Raw genomic sequence first — 16,994 nt, 5'->3', positions numbered from 1 at the left:
TATTGCTAATGCATTGCTAATGCTAAGTAAAGGGTGTCTTCTTCAACCGTTGTATAATGTTCACTACAATGTAATAAGTCTCAGAGTACAGTGAGTGAAGTGAACACACTTCCAGCTAGTAGTAATGTCAATTAGTAATGAATATAACTTACTACTGCCCGCCACTGCTGCTGGCTCCCCCCTGTAGCTCCTACAGGTGCCGTCGGGTCTCCCGCCCCCTCCGGAATGGCCGCATCGCCATCGCCGCTGGCCCGCCCGGCACTGGTGGTTGGTAGTATGCCTAGAAAAAACATTACACATTTTAAGATGCCTGTACACCTCCCCCTATTTTATTAGTTTTCACTAGGAAGATTGAAAAAAAAGTTAATACAACATATATCATCACTAGTCCAAATCGGGTACTAGAGTAGAGTCAGTAGACAGACACTAGTAGTGTTATTATGGTCCCTAGGGTCATCTAGTCCTACTCTACTCTTTAGAAAGTTAGCCTGAGCCATGTAACCCTTTTAGATTCATCATGTCTACTACTCTTTTGCGCATATTACCTCACAGCTTGTTGTGCAGTAGATGCCTTTGAGGCCACATGAGTGTTGCGTACAAGTGGACTCGTCGAAAAACAAGCCACTTTGTTATGGAGTTCGGTTAGACCGTATTGCTTAGCCATCACATGTACATGTTACACTTTTTGGCATGACTGCGAAATGCTTGCATAATTACATTATACTATCTAACGTGCACCATTTTTCTCATTATAGGCGGAAGATTCCCTTCTACAAACCAGAGATTTGCAGAGCTTATGATGCATGTAACCAGTATTTCTACGTTCTACGGTGAGGTGTCTTCCAAAATTCACACAGATCTTTTGTCTTGTATCATGCACTTGTAAATGTTTACTCTTTTAATCTTATGCTTTTTGCTGTTGGAGCTGGCTGTAGTAATAATTTCATAGAACGACGTACAGAGCTTGTTACTTATGTGAAAATAAACATTTTGAACTTACACATAGACTCTGTGGTATTTGGTGTGGTGGGGTGGACTTACACAAGTGAGTGAGCAAAAGGGTGTTATGTTCTGGGTTGTCTCATCATCATTGTGTATCTTCGTGTGGGGGGTCAGGACCTAATGAGGCTCTATAGCTAGTCGGTCAGGGGATTGTGGGTTCTGCTGACTGAGGTGTGAGTAAGGTCCAACCTCCCATCACCAACATCCTATTTTCTTGTGCATAGCTCTGTATGTGGCTTTGCAGAATCCCTACAACAGTAGTCGTATGTACTATCCTATCCAAAATACTAGTCAAATATCTGGTTGGGCATTTTGTTGGTGGAAATTGTCAAAGCCTCAAGATTAAGAAGACTAGAAGAGGACAACCCAAAGGACAGGACACAGTGGCTAGAGCTATTGGTCAATCTGAGTTTTATTCCAAAGAAATCCTTCAATAAAGAGTGGCCAACTGGGCAAGCTTAGCTACAGACAGACTCATAGTAGTAGTAGTGCAGAGAGTCATAGCAGAGGCAGTTAGAAGGAACTTAGAGGCAGGGATAACCAGAATTTGGAAACAGATAGTCAAGGTCAAAGAAGCTTTTGTACAAAATAGAATTAGAAAGTAGAGCCATAATTAATAGTTCGGAAAAAAAAGTGCAGTTAGGGAAATATAATTGTTAATATTAACCACTGGAGGACTTATGGGGCCAGCAGCAGGGGCCTTGGTAGAGGAGCGGTCCTCTGGTTGTTGTCCCGCCGACTCGGACCCCGGCTTCTTGCCCCTGGGTGGTGCTGATGATCATGTAAGATATAATAAAGAAAGAGACAAACATTAAGGAGTGTTGTGAAACAAATAAATCATTTAAAAAAAACGTCAAAAAACATTTTAGGAAACAAAAATTGCAATAAAATTGACCTATCTAATCAAATCAAATCAAATCAGATGGATTGACTACTGGGCTGCTTGCTGGATTCATGGATCGTCTACTTATTTATGAACACTCCAGTGTTCCATAATCATTCTGATTCCAGAATACTAATGAAGCCTAAGTACCACCTGACCTAGACCACCTATTCCAGACAGGCCAATTGTTCACTAAGTCTGCATTTCCATTTCTTTTAGCCGTCAAAAATGCATAGATGAGATGGAGGACACATGCATAAATGTGTGCATACACCAAATTATGGGTTGGTTGCATCTGATCTTGTTCTGCTACTGACTGATACTGCTAAGCCTACCACTCACTAAACAAACTACAAAAGGTTCTACGGAGGGCTGGGGTAAGCAGCACTCAGTGACAGAGGAGGCGTCACGCAGACCGTAAAGAAATTATGAACTAATACTAACTAAACCTAGTATCCACCCACCACTATTTCACAGGAGGACAATGGAAGGACTAGAGTCTATCTAGCAATAGCATTACCTAACTTCAGTTCTCTAAAGTAAACTCTTACATTAATCAGCCCAAGCTAGCGCAATGTTGCAAACAACTAAGAGTAGCGCCGAGCACCTGTGTCCTACAATCACAGAAGATTTTGAAACGTAATTTTCCAGCAACGTTAGCAGCAGTAATCTTGTTATTCGTCAAAAATGTATACACAACAACACTTATACTACTATATATTAGCTACTCACCAAGCCCCACGACCTCGACTCCTAGCAGGTCCAACAGGTCCTGCTCCCGGTCCAGGATGTCAGACCACCGGTGGGCCAGCTGGTTATGGGTGCGCCAGACCCCTGAGCACCGAAACACTGCCCGGCGCACCTTCGCCCACCGACGGTGACGCTCCTGGCTAGGGTACCCGGAGCCAGGCCTGCCGCCTGCTGCCAAGGTCAAGGGGAGGTGGCGCTGGATAAAAAAAAGCAAGGGTGGCCACCTCCGTTTCCCCAAAAAGCTGCAGGGACTGTACCCCTGCAGGGTGCATTCTGCCGCAAGGCAGGCGGCTCTTGAGCGCAGGTGCCTTGCCCTTTGAGCTGTTAGTGGCAGTGCCCTTGGCCATGGTTCTGGGGTGGGTGGGAGGCGGAAAACAAAAGTTAGAAGGGAAGAAAGAAAGTTAGGGGGAAGAAGTAGTAGCTTAAAGAAAGAAGTAATATTAAGTAAAAAAACACAGTAAAAGTAGAAATAAAATGCAAAATATAAACTTAGGGACAGAGAGAGATAGATGATAAATAAAAAAAGTCAGAAAAACTGTGTAAAAAACTAAGGATTGCAAAGATTAAGGGAGGATAGAAAAGTAGGCCCAGAACCATAGCTTAGAGTGAAAAACAAGATGGCCGCGACCATTCGCGACCGCGTGGGTAAGTTTGACCGATATTTCTCGCTAACACGCAATAATTGATGCAAACATGTAAAATGCGCTCCCGAACATGACATGCGTATCGCGAACCTGCTATACGCGACCCGGAACAGGAAATAAGGCATCGCGAGCGGGCGGGACAATTGAAAAATAAGATGGCCCATAGGCGAACGCATTGGTAAGTTCCCAAGAGCACACAAACAGCGCACCGAACACGCACGACGCGCTCCCGAACAAGTAAAATGCATCGCGAACGGGCGCCCCAAGCAACTACGCATGCTCACGTAGCTACGCATAGCTCACGCAGTGCAAGAACATCTTTGCGTAGCTGTGCGTAGCTTCGCGTAGCGCGACTACACAAACTACGCCCAGGGTTTGTTTCTAAATGCCCTTGAGTAGGCATGACTGCCCATGTCTATGTGAAACAGTGTTTGGCCCTGGACAGTCTTCATGTGGCTAAGCAAGTGTGACATACTTTATATGCATAATCCTGAGGCCCACAATTTGGAGTCCCCTGCTGCAAGGGTATGTTTGAAATCCACCAGCCACATGTGGTGAGTCAGACCACCAATTGGAACACATATCAAGGGCACACACAGATCACATGTCAGATCCCAGGCATTGGGTAAAAAATTGACCCACCCATGAAACACACAACAGAGTCACGGGAACAAATGCTGTCCGGAAGCTGAAGCATAGCTGACTGCAGGGACACAGTGCACTAGTGACACAAGCAACAGACTGTAGGGGCCACACCTGTGGAACAGATGAGGAGGGTGCATCACACAATTGAGGGACCTTAGTATTGGACTACAAGACCTATGTAATGTGGAAGTGTGACCAGGCCAAAAGACTGCAATTATCATGTCAGACATAGTACACAGATTAGGCATGGACTTACCCCCTCCTTGCTGCTGTCTGGCCTTCAGCTACCTATCCAGGTCCGGGAAGACCATCGCCAGGATCCGGAGCATGTGGGGGGTCAGGGTCCGGTGTCTGCCCCTCCTGCGAGTAGGTGACAGCTTCAGCTGGACTCTTGCGATCCTCCGGGTCCAGCCCCGAAGTTCCTGCCACCTCTTCTGGCAGTTGCAGATCCGGCGCTTGTAGACCCCCACCGAACGAACTGCCCGGGCAATGATCAGCCATATCTCCTGCTTCTGGTGGGCATCAACCTGTGAGGATGACAAAGTTAAAAGTACATTAACACACATGCCCCATATTTGTGCTGCACACATTTGGATATACATGTCATCATCACAAAGGAAAATGAGTTACACAGGTAGTGCATCCATGGAAAAGGGCACATAACCTGCATGTCTGATATGTTAACAATGCCTGGGAACTTTAAGCTTGCACAAATGCACTTTAGCAGCAGAACACCTGTTCATTACATGTACCTACTCACTTTGGGGGATGAAGTACTCCGTGAGAATGCTTGCCACTGGTGTACACACTGCTAGTACTGCTAGTCAGACAACATGCATAATTAGGAAGGCAGTGGACTGCACACTCACCTGCTCCCCTGGTTTCCCATACAGCTTGCTGTACTGTGGAAGGAGCCCGTCCAGCAGGGCCTGGTTCTCCTCATTGAAGGCTGGGGCCCTCTCCAGAGTACGTGCCATAGCAGGAGCCAGAGGATGCAGAGACAGCAGCAGTGGTAGCAGGGATGTGGTCCAGTAGCATGTAGTGCAAGCAAAGTGAGCTCCCTGGGGGCCATCCAGCCTTATATCTGTGCTGCAGAGGCAGACTCTGTGCCATGTGTCCCCAGTGATAGGTCCAACACGTTGCATTCAATGAATCTGGCCAATCCATGGAAATGTACGACTCATACACATCTTCCGCATCGTTCAAATCTTCACCTTCATAAAACCCTAGGAATTGGAACATTGTTGTAGGCATCCAACTGAATTTCCAGCGCACAACTCGTCCAAGTTTTGAATCTGAATCCGTCTCCAAGACAGTCCAGAGCCAATGGAAAATACACATGCACCCGTCTCCATACGATTCAATGGCCAAGGCGTACGCCTGTCTCGGACCATACCTGCCCGACGCGTATGCATGATAGTCACCCGCGTCGGACCTCATTGCAGTCAATGACAAAATGACAAAGCGTACGCACGGCTCGGTCATGAACCGTACAATGCGTACGCATTGTCACCCGCGTCAGAACTCATTGCAGTCAATGACAAAGCGTACGCACGGCTCGGTCATGAACCGTGCAATGCGTAAGCATTGTCACCAGCGTCAAACCTCATTGCAGTCAATGACAAAGTGTACGCATGGCTCGGTCATGAACCGTGCAATTCATACGCATTGTCACCTGCGTCGGACCTCATTGCAGTCAATGACAAAGCGTACGCACGGCTCGGTCATGAACCGTGCAATGCGTATGCATTGTCACCCGCGTGGGACACATTGCAGTCAATGACAAAGCATACGCACGGCTCGGTCATGAACCGTGCAATGCGTATGCATTGTCACCCGCGTCGGACCTCACTGGTGTAACTATTTGACGGCTTCAACACACAATTACTTGCCAGGGACACATGTGCACACCTACCACACTACAGCATTGGTCACACAGTGTCCCATGGCATGTAAGGCTGCATTCCCTGTGTGTTGGGGGGGCAACATTTGGTTTGTTGTGTGGCAATTTTGTTCAGCCACTCCTAGGCTGTGCACATGTTCATGAGGGCAGAATCCTTTGTATGTTGTGCACATTACCACTGTGATGTGCAACTGTACAGTAATGGGCATGAGTCACAGGCACAGTTGCAGGTTGGATATGTTTAGGAAATGTCACATACACCCTGAGTCCTGGGGGTGATGGCATGTACGTTACAGTGAGACCTGTAGCCACAATTCAGATGTGCACCCACAGTCTGTGTGCATGTTGTGTCTCAGATGTGGATGATCAAATGTGCCCAATGGGAGACAGTCTACACATCCATGTGGTATATGCAGCAACCTTGATGGTGTGTGTGTGTCTAAGAGATGCACATGTAGGGCCTGCAGGGACAACAGTGACCACTACCTGTGGGACTCACGCTTGCCTTGTGGCGTGTATATGACATGCCATGCCAGTGTCGATGTGGCAATACAGGGACTCTGGGTATCTGCATGTCAAAGATCGGTGATGCCTGGGAGACATCAGGCCTCACATGTCACTGTGGTGTGTGTTTGTAAAGTCACAGCAGTACATAGGTCGGGTGACACAGCCCAATGATTGGCCATTGCACTACATGGGACTTATGTGGACATGTGGAATTGAGATGTGAGGTGATGGTCATGTAGGTGACATATGTGTCCATGTCCAACAGCACACACCTCAGTCCATTGTGTAATGTCATGATGTATCATGTGATATTGAGCCTGGTCATGGCCACATGGATGGAAGAACTGACAATCTTACTTTGTTCATCTCTGTTCTGCAGGACACCAGCTGTCCATCGACCATTCCCAGACCTTGAAACCATGCAGGAACGCGACTGCATCCGACGGTACCGCTTCACCAGGCCACTGATTGAGGAGTTGGCGGACCAGCTGGCGCCACATCTGCTACCTGGGCAGACATACCCTACAGCACTGACCCCAGAGGTGAAGGTGATGGCAGCCCTGCACTTCTTTGCTACTGGTACCTTCCAGTACACTGTGGCTACAGCAGGTGGGATGTCGCAAACCATGTTTAGTCGTGTGCTACGCGATGTCTTGGAGGGGATGTTGCATTTCCTTGATCTGTACATCAAGTTCCCAAGCCCAGCTGAACTCCCTGAAATAAAGTATGCCTTTTATACACTGGGGAAGATGCCGAACGTCATCGGATCTATTGATGGTAAACATGTGGCCATGATACCACCACAGACATATGGTGTACTGGTGAGTTTATTTTCAAACATGTGTGAGGAAAGTGCACAGGATGGTGGGTGCTGTACATTGGCTTTTGAATCCAAAGTTCACATTAGAGTTGGAAGTGCTGGTCGATGAAATGTCCAGAGTAAAGTCCACAGTCATCTGCTACATTGGACTAACATGAACCCTCCATGTCATGTGGGCGAGTTGTGTGCGATTGAACAAGGTGAACGGGTTGCGCACAAAGAACATTGTCCAGAACAGGTTTAGAGGCCCTGGGGGATGTGCTGGGACATCTGCCTCTCACATGTCTTTTTTCAGACAACCCCTCTTCTTCTTGGGAGGGGGATCCTCAGGTGCAGGCCTTTGTGGTACAGGGGACTCTCCGCCAGAGTCCTCCTCCCTCCCTGTGGCGCTGGCAGATGGTGTTGCAACGGATGTTGTGGCCACACAAGGAGGTGTGGACAGGTTTGTGCTGATCTGGTTGAGGCATTGGAGTATGTCCTGATGCACCCCAGTAAAGGCATCCCACTTTGCCTCCATGTGGGCATGGTGGGCAGCCTGTTCCTGTTGTATGTCCTTGAGGATCCCCACTACCTGGCCAAATCCTCCGGTGCTATCCTGGTACGCATCTATGATGCGTGCCAGTTGGGGGTCATCATGCAGTCCAGACACTTCTGCAAGGCACGCCCTCTGCCTCCCACCCCTCCCAGCACCCCTATCCACACGGGCAGGACCAGCGGTGGGACACACAGGTGACACTGGGACCCCTTGAGTGGTGTTGCTGGTGGTGTTTGCTGTAGCTTCCGGGGGGTCCTGTGTCCCTGTGCTGTGGGTGTTCAGTGACTTTGGTCTGCCCATGTTGGCAGGGGTGCCCTGTCGGTTTCCAGATGCTGGAGGCATGGGTACAGGGGGTGCAGATGTTGATGCTGCTGGTGCTGCATGATGACCAGAGGGGCCAGGTTGGTCGTCGTCATTCGAAGAGGACAGAGACAGAGTCAAACCAGAGAGCTCAGTGTCCACCAGAGTCTGGGACTGGGAATCCTCTTCATTTGGTGCTGGGTCCCCAGCACCACCTGTGTTTGGAAGAGACACACAACATAAGTTATGTTTCTACAGGCATCAATGGTTCACACACATGACATATTCTACTGTACGAACGGATGCCTGCCTGTGCACTGCTTTTTTCCGGCTCGTCACGGACAGAGATTGATATTGTTGTTGCACATTGCCCAGCCATGAAGAAACATTTCAATGTGCATGTCGAAGTGTGTGCATGCCCAGCTCATGGATAGATTTGTCTGTACATGACCATTGCTACTCAAGGGCCATCATGTTGCTGACACAGGTGTGTCATCCCTGTACACATGTGAGCTTTAACAAGGACATACGTGCTATTCCACTGGGGATATGTTGTACTATTGGGGCATGTGTGGCAGCAGAGTTTACTAGTCTTTGTGTGCCACATTGGTGTATTGGTACGACACGGTCACAGTCCGGTATGGCTGTGATCTCTTTGGAGGAAGTGTTTTCTTCCAGTGTTCCTAGTTCCCATCTCAATTCATACAAGTGATGATGTCACCATCGTTAATGAGTCTGGTGCTGAGTTTTGTACGAGCATATGTGATTTGACTTGTCAATGTTCCACATGTTGACATGGATTGGGCAAGGTAGCACTCTGGCTTTTCAATGTTCATGACAGTGAGGGCCGGTGGTGTGTGTGTTGCCGTTTGGCTGCTGTGAGTAGCATTTCTGCTCCAATGCTGTCCATGTTTGACCTTGTGTCTACAGTGTCTATGTCAGTGAGTGGTGTGTTGTGTGAAGGATGCCTATGTTTCAACACGATGTAGGGGTAGAATGCAGCTCACAACAGCACCGAGTGTGAATGTGACCATGCTATGGTGTCGGCTATATTGGTGTGTCCATTCCATTCACTGTCAGATGTCCCCTGTCAATTATGTATATGTGAATTCCTGTGTGTTTTGTACAATGTACCATATATATGGCTCTCCACATTTGTCATCTGCAAGCCACACCTCCCCTGCCCGGTCAGGGGCCACCCCTGGGCACTGCATCCCCAGACAATGATTTAGAACATATGGTTGCAATGGCTGTGTGTCCGACCGGGTCTTCTTTGGTCAGTGCATATGTGTGATTTTCAGCCACATCATTTCTCAGGCCCAGTGTCAGACATCTTGACAGTCCCTTCCCACTCCCTATGGGGCAAGCATGGTTCAGTGTGAGCTTGCTGGGCCATGTGGGTGGGTGTGGGTTGTCTGTGACTGCAACTCCCATCATGCTCTTGGCTATACCCCCCTTCCCAGCATGCCCATACTTCCTTCCTCTTGACTCTGCTTCCCTGTGAGGGTGTGTGACAGCAATGGCAAGATGGCTGACTGTGAAGTCCTGGTGTTTGTTGTTGCACAGTTCCCAGCAGGGCCTTGTGCTCCCCACAACAGAGCCCAGTGTCAGACATCTTGTCAGTCCATTCCCACTCCCTGTGAGGCGAGCATGGTTCAGTGTGAGCTTGCTGGGCCATGTGGGTGTGTGGGGATTGTCTGTGACTGCAACTCCCATCATGCTCTTGGCTACACCCCCCTTCCCAGCATGCCCATACTTCCTTCCTTTTGACTCTGCTTCCCCATGAGGGAGTGTGACAGCAATGGCAAGATGGCTGACTGTGAAATCCTGGTGTTTGTTTGGCTACAATTCCAAAGAGAGTCCCTGTGCTTCACACAGCAGCACCCAGTACGGGGTATCTTTTGCTGATATTTCACTGAGATGTGGGTCAATGCATTCTACCCGGTGAGTTGTGTGGAGTTTGTGTTGCGGTGTGTGTGTGTCTCCACATGCTGGTAAGTATTCTCAGAGTTGTCAATCCTCCTTCCCACCCGGCCAGACATCCCACCATGAAACGTTCTTCCATTGGAGGGCGTGCAAGTTGTCTTTCAGGATGTCAGTCAGTGGTGTCCTGCTTCTAATTTGCCCACAACACCTACCAGGGCCTTGTGCTCCCACAGCAGGACTCAGTGTCAGCCATCTTGTCAGTCATTTTCCACTCCCTGTGATGTGGACATGGTTCAGAGAGGTCTTGATGGGCCAATTTTGAGGGGGAGCATTATCTGTGACTACAAACCCCATCATGCTTTTGGATACACTCACTTCACCTGCATCCCCACTATTCCTTCCTGTCAGTCATCTTCACTGTGAGGTAGTGTGTTTGTGGTGGCAAACTATCTGGCAGTGTTTATTTTGCTTTGTGCCACTAACTTGCTCTATTAGTTTGTAGGTTGGTACATGTCATGACACAGTTCCAAGTCACTATGAGATGGCAGGTATTGTGGTTGTCTGACTAGCATACACATCTTGGGATGATTATCTATTGGTTACTGTGGCTTTGCTTACAGTGCATGGTTTCACTGTCCCCTTGCCACACAATATTGGGTATGTTGTTTGTGTACTCACCAGGCTCTGGTATGTCTGTTAGACCATGGACGCTCTCTGGTGGTAGGATGTCCCGCACCTTCTACTCCCAGGTCCTAAAGTAGACTGGTTTGGCTGGAGGGCCATCGCCGGTGCACTGATTTAGGGCGTGATCTTTTTCAATGAGTTTCTTGACCCTCCTGCACACGTCATTCCACTTGTGAATTCACCTTGTCCACAGTCCTCTCCCACATCTTGGTTTTCTGTGACATGGGGGTCCTTTGGACCAATGTACCAAACAAATGTGGCTCTACTCTGATGATCTTGTCTACCAGCACTTCTAACTCACTATCTGTAAAGTTTGGATTCTTCTTTGGGGGCATGGTGATGGGTGGTGGTGGTGAGTGATGTGTGTGTGAGGGTGCAAGTGAGGGTGGGTTGGTGTTGGTTTTGCTAATTGTATGTGTGTGTGCTTTTGGTGATGTGCTGAAGGTGTTTGAGTTGTGTGATGGGTGAGTTGTGAGTGTGTCTGTGGTTGCTGTGTGATGGTGTTTGCTGCTGGCTGTGTCTCCTATTTGCAAGGGATCATGGTAGTGATTGAAGTCCTTTATATAGGTGGAGTTGTGGGTGTGTCTTTGTCCCAGTTTTTTTTATATTTATTGGCTTTGTCATTGCTTGTTTGGTCCTTTTGTTGTCTTTTTTCCTTTGGGTTTTCTAGGCATGAAGGAGACGTTCTTCTGACGGAAACGGGTGCTGATGTTGGCTCGTGTGGGCTTCTCAGCCTCATTCACGTTGCCTATCTTCTGTGTTTCATATGCGTCGGTCACGGTGATCTCTATTACTTGTCGGCCCGGTTTTCTGTGCGTTTCAGTCGTGCGGTTTGGTCTCCGTGCGAGTCGGTCAGGTTTTACACGCATTGCATCGTACTGCGCGGGTCGGTCGGGTTCATTCCGGGTTCGTGTCGGTCGGTGAAACTCGCGTCGGTTTCCGGCCGGATCACTATTTTCCCTATGGCTCGGTCATACGGCTTGTATTCCGTACGTGTCGGTTGTAATTCACACGAGTTGCATCGTACTGCACGGGTAGTACGGCGCTGGTCCGTGTCGGTCAGTCTCCGGTCCGGGTCCGTGTCGGTCAGTACGTGTTGCGACCGGAATCGGAATCGGCCCCCTAGTAGTCAAAATGGGAACACTGCAAACAGGCCCTGATGTTTTCTTTTCCCCAAGATATAGAGCAGGTGACAAAGAATGACACCATTACGATTATGTAATTCCAAAGTGGGTAAGAATAAACCATCACACTGATATTATAGCCTGTCTTATACAGTCACTTGTATAGCCAGGGGTGCCATGTTATTGTGTGTCTTGTGCACTTGGCTCAAGAAGAACATGATGGGAGATGGTTCTGGGCACATTTCATTTCATTTCATGAATCCTCATATCCATATAATGAAAGAAGGTAAGCTTTTCCGTTATTGCAATCTGATTGAAATATGATGATAAAAAGGTGGTTACTAAAGAAATGTGACCAATGCAGGTGTCTAGCAGAAAATCAAATTGACAATGTAAACAACTGCAGCATTCTGTGATTGATGAGTATTGTATCTGTGCTTTTGATTTCCATCAGATAATGGCGTCAGTCTTCAAATACAGTTTATGGGTCAATACCTCCAGTGCTTAATTTGAGCCTGTGCTTTTCGGTGCTCAGCACCGGCACTTAACTGGTTTCAGGTGCTTGGCACCGGCACCTAATTGTCAAAACCATACTTAGAACAGTCAACCACATAGTGGCGCTGCTTATCTAATTTAGAGATGAGCAGAACAACAGTAGTTTAGGAATCCAATATACATTAAAATTGCTCATACCTGCCTCCCCAGCCATTCCTTTAGCTTTGGGTACCTGGAATAATCTGAAATGTCGCACTTACATGCGAGAGAGATGGTTAGTAGTTTTTTGCCAGTGATGACAAGGGCGATGGGTGGTGCAAGCTGCAGTGGCCTCCTAGTCAGAGCCCTAGCACTTAATATTTTACAAATTAAGCACTGAATAACTCCAAAATACAGTACAATTGACTTCTACCAGGGAGAGGTTCTAGGATAAGAACGTTATGGGATGCAGTTGCATATATTCTGATCTTGCTGTTGCAAGTATTCATCAACTGCCACTTGTGAGATGTTTGCTTCAAGAAAGAAGGATTCCTTCATGTTGGGGTGGCAAAACATTGGGTTTGTGTTAAATCTTTTCTTGAGAGTTAAAAACATGCCATTCTCCCCTTTGAATCCACTGAAATGTGACTCTCTTAAAAAGCAGGCTGGTAAATAGAGGCTGTAATCAAGAGAAGTGGTTGATGAAGAGCTGATAAAAGTTGGCAATCTCTGAAAATTGTGGATGTCGCTCACAGTTTGTGAAGGGTTCTACTGTAGAATAGCCTTGAGTTTGTTCTCATCTATTTGTATTTCTGTTGGAAATGAATATCAATCTGAGGTCTTTCACTGGTCATGAAAGGCACACTTCTCCAATTGTCGTAGAGATTGAATTCCTTGAGCTGCTGAAGTATGGCTTGAGTATGTTTGACATGGACCTCCATAGTTCAAAAATAATTGAAGATTTCTTCAATTTAATCCACTTCGCAGACATCAAAGAAGTTTCTGAGCACATTGTTGATGAAGAATTGGAAGCATGCAAGAATGTTGCAAAGCTTGAGGTTCTAATGTGTTCCTGAAAGCACTTTTCCATTTATCAGCTCTGACTCTGACCAAATAGTATGTCCCTCACAGGTCCAATCCTGTGTATGTTTCAGCATCCTTCATTTGACCAAGGACCACCCGTATCAGAGGAGGAGGTTACTCATTCTTGCAGGTGGTCAATAAATGTCTCAGTAGTCAATACAGGTCCTCAAATGATCCCCTTTTTGCGTATGAAAAAAGGGGAGACATTGTCCGATAAATGCTATAGCTCGAGGTGCTAATTTTCTTCAACAGTTATATTGTGGATTCTGTTACAAGATTTTGAGGACCTGGGTTAAAGATTGATCTGGCAATCAAGGTTACTATTGGGTCTCAGAGTCCTTACTTGAACTTTGTTGAAAACTGAACCTCCACAATGCCCTTTCTACAGTCAATGTCTGGGCTGTGAAGTTGCAACCAGGGTGTCCCTAGAATTATCTCAAACCATGGTGCATCTATCAGATCAAAGATGAGCGTCTTGATGTGTTCTGTCTGAACTGTTATGGTTACTGGAGGACCCTGGAATTTAAAGTTTCCTGATAACAGCATTTGACTGAAAATTATTTTGGAGAATGCAGGATTCTTTTATGAATTGTGCTAATTTTCATGTCTTTTTTGTGTTCAAATAAGGAGTGTTACAAATAGACTATGAGATCAATCAACTTTCTCCCTGAAATAAGGTGTTCTTTAAATCGTCCTTCAATTTTCTGCAGAGAAACAATGCCCTTTTTTCTTCTGGCCAACATGTCTATACTAACAAAGAGTCAAAAATGTCAGGATGAGACCAGGTCTTAGTTACCTTGTCTAAGATTCAGGCCTCATTGTCCACTAACTGAACAAAAGAGGATTTGCTGAAACCCCTTTAACTATTCATTGTAGGCCTGGAAATCGTAGCATGATGTATAGTGTTCAGCTAAAGGAATTGACTAGGATATTGGGTTTGAAAAAAAGGCCACATTGGACTGTACATCAGGGTATGGCATTGGTCAACATAGGAAATGCAACTGACAATGATTAAGGAGGTAAGAAAATATATTCACAGCCTTTAGGAATATTCTAGTGCGGCAAGAGGGGCAGTCCAGGGAGCCACAACCCAAACTGTTAGGAGTTTGTGCTAAGCTACTGTCGTGCTTACAGAAACAGCTGATGAGTGAATAAGTGGGGACTGTTAGAAGAGTCAGGGATGAGTGTCAAAAGGTGGGGGTGAGTCCCACTGAACGGTGTGCAGAGAGAATATTGAGTAAAAAATGTTGAGTTGCACAAATATCAAGTAATAATTATCGTGGTTAATAACGTTTGCAAAAATATCGTTGTTAAAAATATATTTTTTTAAATTAATTTAAAGTATTTTAGTATATATTTTCAATGTCTGTGATGTAGGATTTTTTGTATAATAATTGTTTGTATGTATAATATACGCATAAAAAGCAAAAGCTAATGCAGCACATCCACAAATCCTGTATGAAGGTCCGGCAGAATAACAAGTAATAAGGACCTATCGTCATTCAAAATGTAGATGAACATTTTCAAACATCAGAAAAGATCATTTGTGACAGTCCAAGATTCAACAAAATAAGATGAAAGGTCCACTTGATGACAGTAGATGTTCTTTTATTTCTTTGAAAATTCAATATCCAAGATAGAGCACAGCCAACACGTGTTTCGTCAGTACTAGTCAGTACTATAGACTCTCTCAAGGCTGTGAACATAAACATATTCAGCATCAGTAAAATAATTAAACAAAAAGGATAAATTCTTTTATATATCCAGCCAAGAGTGCATGTGTTGTAAAACAACAACATGCTGTAGTACCACTACTCTCAGAAGACCCAGAGAAGAGTGTTAAAACACCGATATGTGTCAAGAAAAAAGGCTCCCTAGCAAAGTGTGGGGAAACAGAAGTGAATTTGTGAAGTACCAAACAAATTCAGAGAAAGCCATATAGCCCTAGACCCGAATACCACAACAAGTGTGAATAGAAGTCAGAGTGAGAAAATACAATATAAAGGAGTGTAACAATGAAAAGGTCCCTAATATCCAAATGCAGATCTCCATGTGTACAGAGGTGAAAACCCCATATGTCAAAGATATAGGCCCTGGACATCTAATAACGGATATATACCTAAATAAAAAACTCAAAGCACAAATGGCTTATTAAATTAAGATCAGTAGACCATGGGCTTAACATTGATAGAGAACTACATGTGTTCTTGCGTGATTGAATATTGACTACTGGTATTTATCCTCATTGCCTTGACTCCTGTGGAAATTACTCGAGAACCATAGGGCCTTTGGGGTAGTTGAAAATGTAGATGTGTATATACTTGCGGTGTTCACTGATCCTTGTAAGTATGTATTCATGTCACTGGGATGATGTATTAATTTCTTTCCATTCCTGGTTAACTGTCTATTATACACTATGGTGCCGATTCCGATCCGGTAAAAAAAAATACCGTACGACTCGCATCCGTATTTTTTTACGTACGAGTCGCACAAGTACCGTACAAACTGCCAAGTACGATTCGCATGGGAAAAACTCCATACGAATCACATCCGGAAAACTCCCCCACACGTCCTCGGGCCAAAAATTGTATCCGACACATCCCCGGACGATTTACCGTACGAATCGGAAAAATGAAGTCCGACCGCGCAAGTACGATCACTTCCGTCCTTTCGATTTCACAACTGTATGCAAAAAACACCGTACGGACCGAACACCCATAGCAAGCATGGAGACACGTGCCCGCATACGCGCCGAACACCCCACCACAGACCCCGCATGTACGTGCAAAATGCCCCCGGCCGCGGATGTACGTGCCGAACCCCCACCCGTGTATGTACGAACCGTACCCCCACCCCACCCGTATATGTACGGACCGTACCCCCACCCGTGCATGAATGGAGTGTACCCCCACCCCACCACTGTATGTACGGACCATACCCCCACCCCACCCATGTATGTATGGACCGTACCCCCACCTGTGCATGAATGGAGCGTACCCCCACCCCACCAGTGTATGTACTGACCATAGCCCCACCCCACCCGTGTATGTACGGACCGTACCCCAACCCCACCCATGTATGTACGGACCATACCCCCACCCGTGTATGAATGGAGCGTACCCCCACCCCACCAGTGTATGTACGGACCGCACCCCCACCCGTGTATGAATGGAGCGTACCCCCACCCCACCCATGTATGTACGGACCGTACCCCCACCCGTGTATGAATGGAGCGTACCAACACCCCACCCATGTATGTACGGACCGTACCCCCACCCCACCCATATATGTACGGACCGTACCCCCACCCGTGTATGAATGGAGCGTATCAACACCCCACCCGTGTATGTACGGACCGTACCCCCACCGTGTATGAATGGAGCATACCCCCACCCCACCAGTGTATGTACGGGCCATACCCCCACCCCACCAGTGTATGTACGGAGCGTACCCACACCCCACCCGTGTATGTTCGGACCGTACCCCCACCCGTGTATGTACAGACCCTACACCCAGCCCCCCTTGTATGTACCGTGCGAAACACCACCACCGATGGACGGTGCGGACCAACACCCTGCCCGTGTTCGTACGCACCCAACCCCAGGCCCACACACCAGCACCCTCCCCAACATCGGGCATGTACGAGTCGTACTAAGCCATAGCAAAGGACAGCACTGTACAACAACATGGCCCATGTACGCACCGTACAGAGGC

General features: G+C 46.9%; 1 long non-coding RNA gene across 1 annotated transcript in view; it reads right to left on the bottom strand.

Moving 5' to 3' along the window:
• Positions 1–239: 239 nt before the first annotated feature.
• Positions 240–16,994, bottom strand: part of LOC146860805 (uncharacterized) — a 66,300-nt gene continuing 49,545 nt past the window's right edge. The window contains exon 3 of the long non-coding RNA XR_014979206.1: positions 240–280. This is a non-coding gene — a long non-coding RNA (uncharacterized LOC146860805). The remainder of the gene's footprint in view (positions 281–16,994) is intronic.

The sequence above is a fragment of the Triturus cristatus genome, chromosome 3_1 (genome assembly GCF_964204655.1).
Source record: "Triturus cristatus chromosome 3_1, aTriCri1.1, whole genome shotgun sequence".
NCBI lineage: Eukaryota > Metazoa > Chordata > Amphibia > Caudata > Salamandridae > Triturus > Triturus cristatus.
Note: the sequence above shows the minus strand (reverse complement) of the source record. Positions and strands in the feature narration are given on the sequence as shown.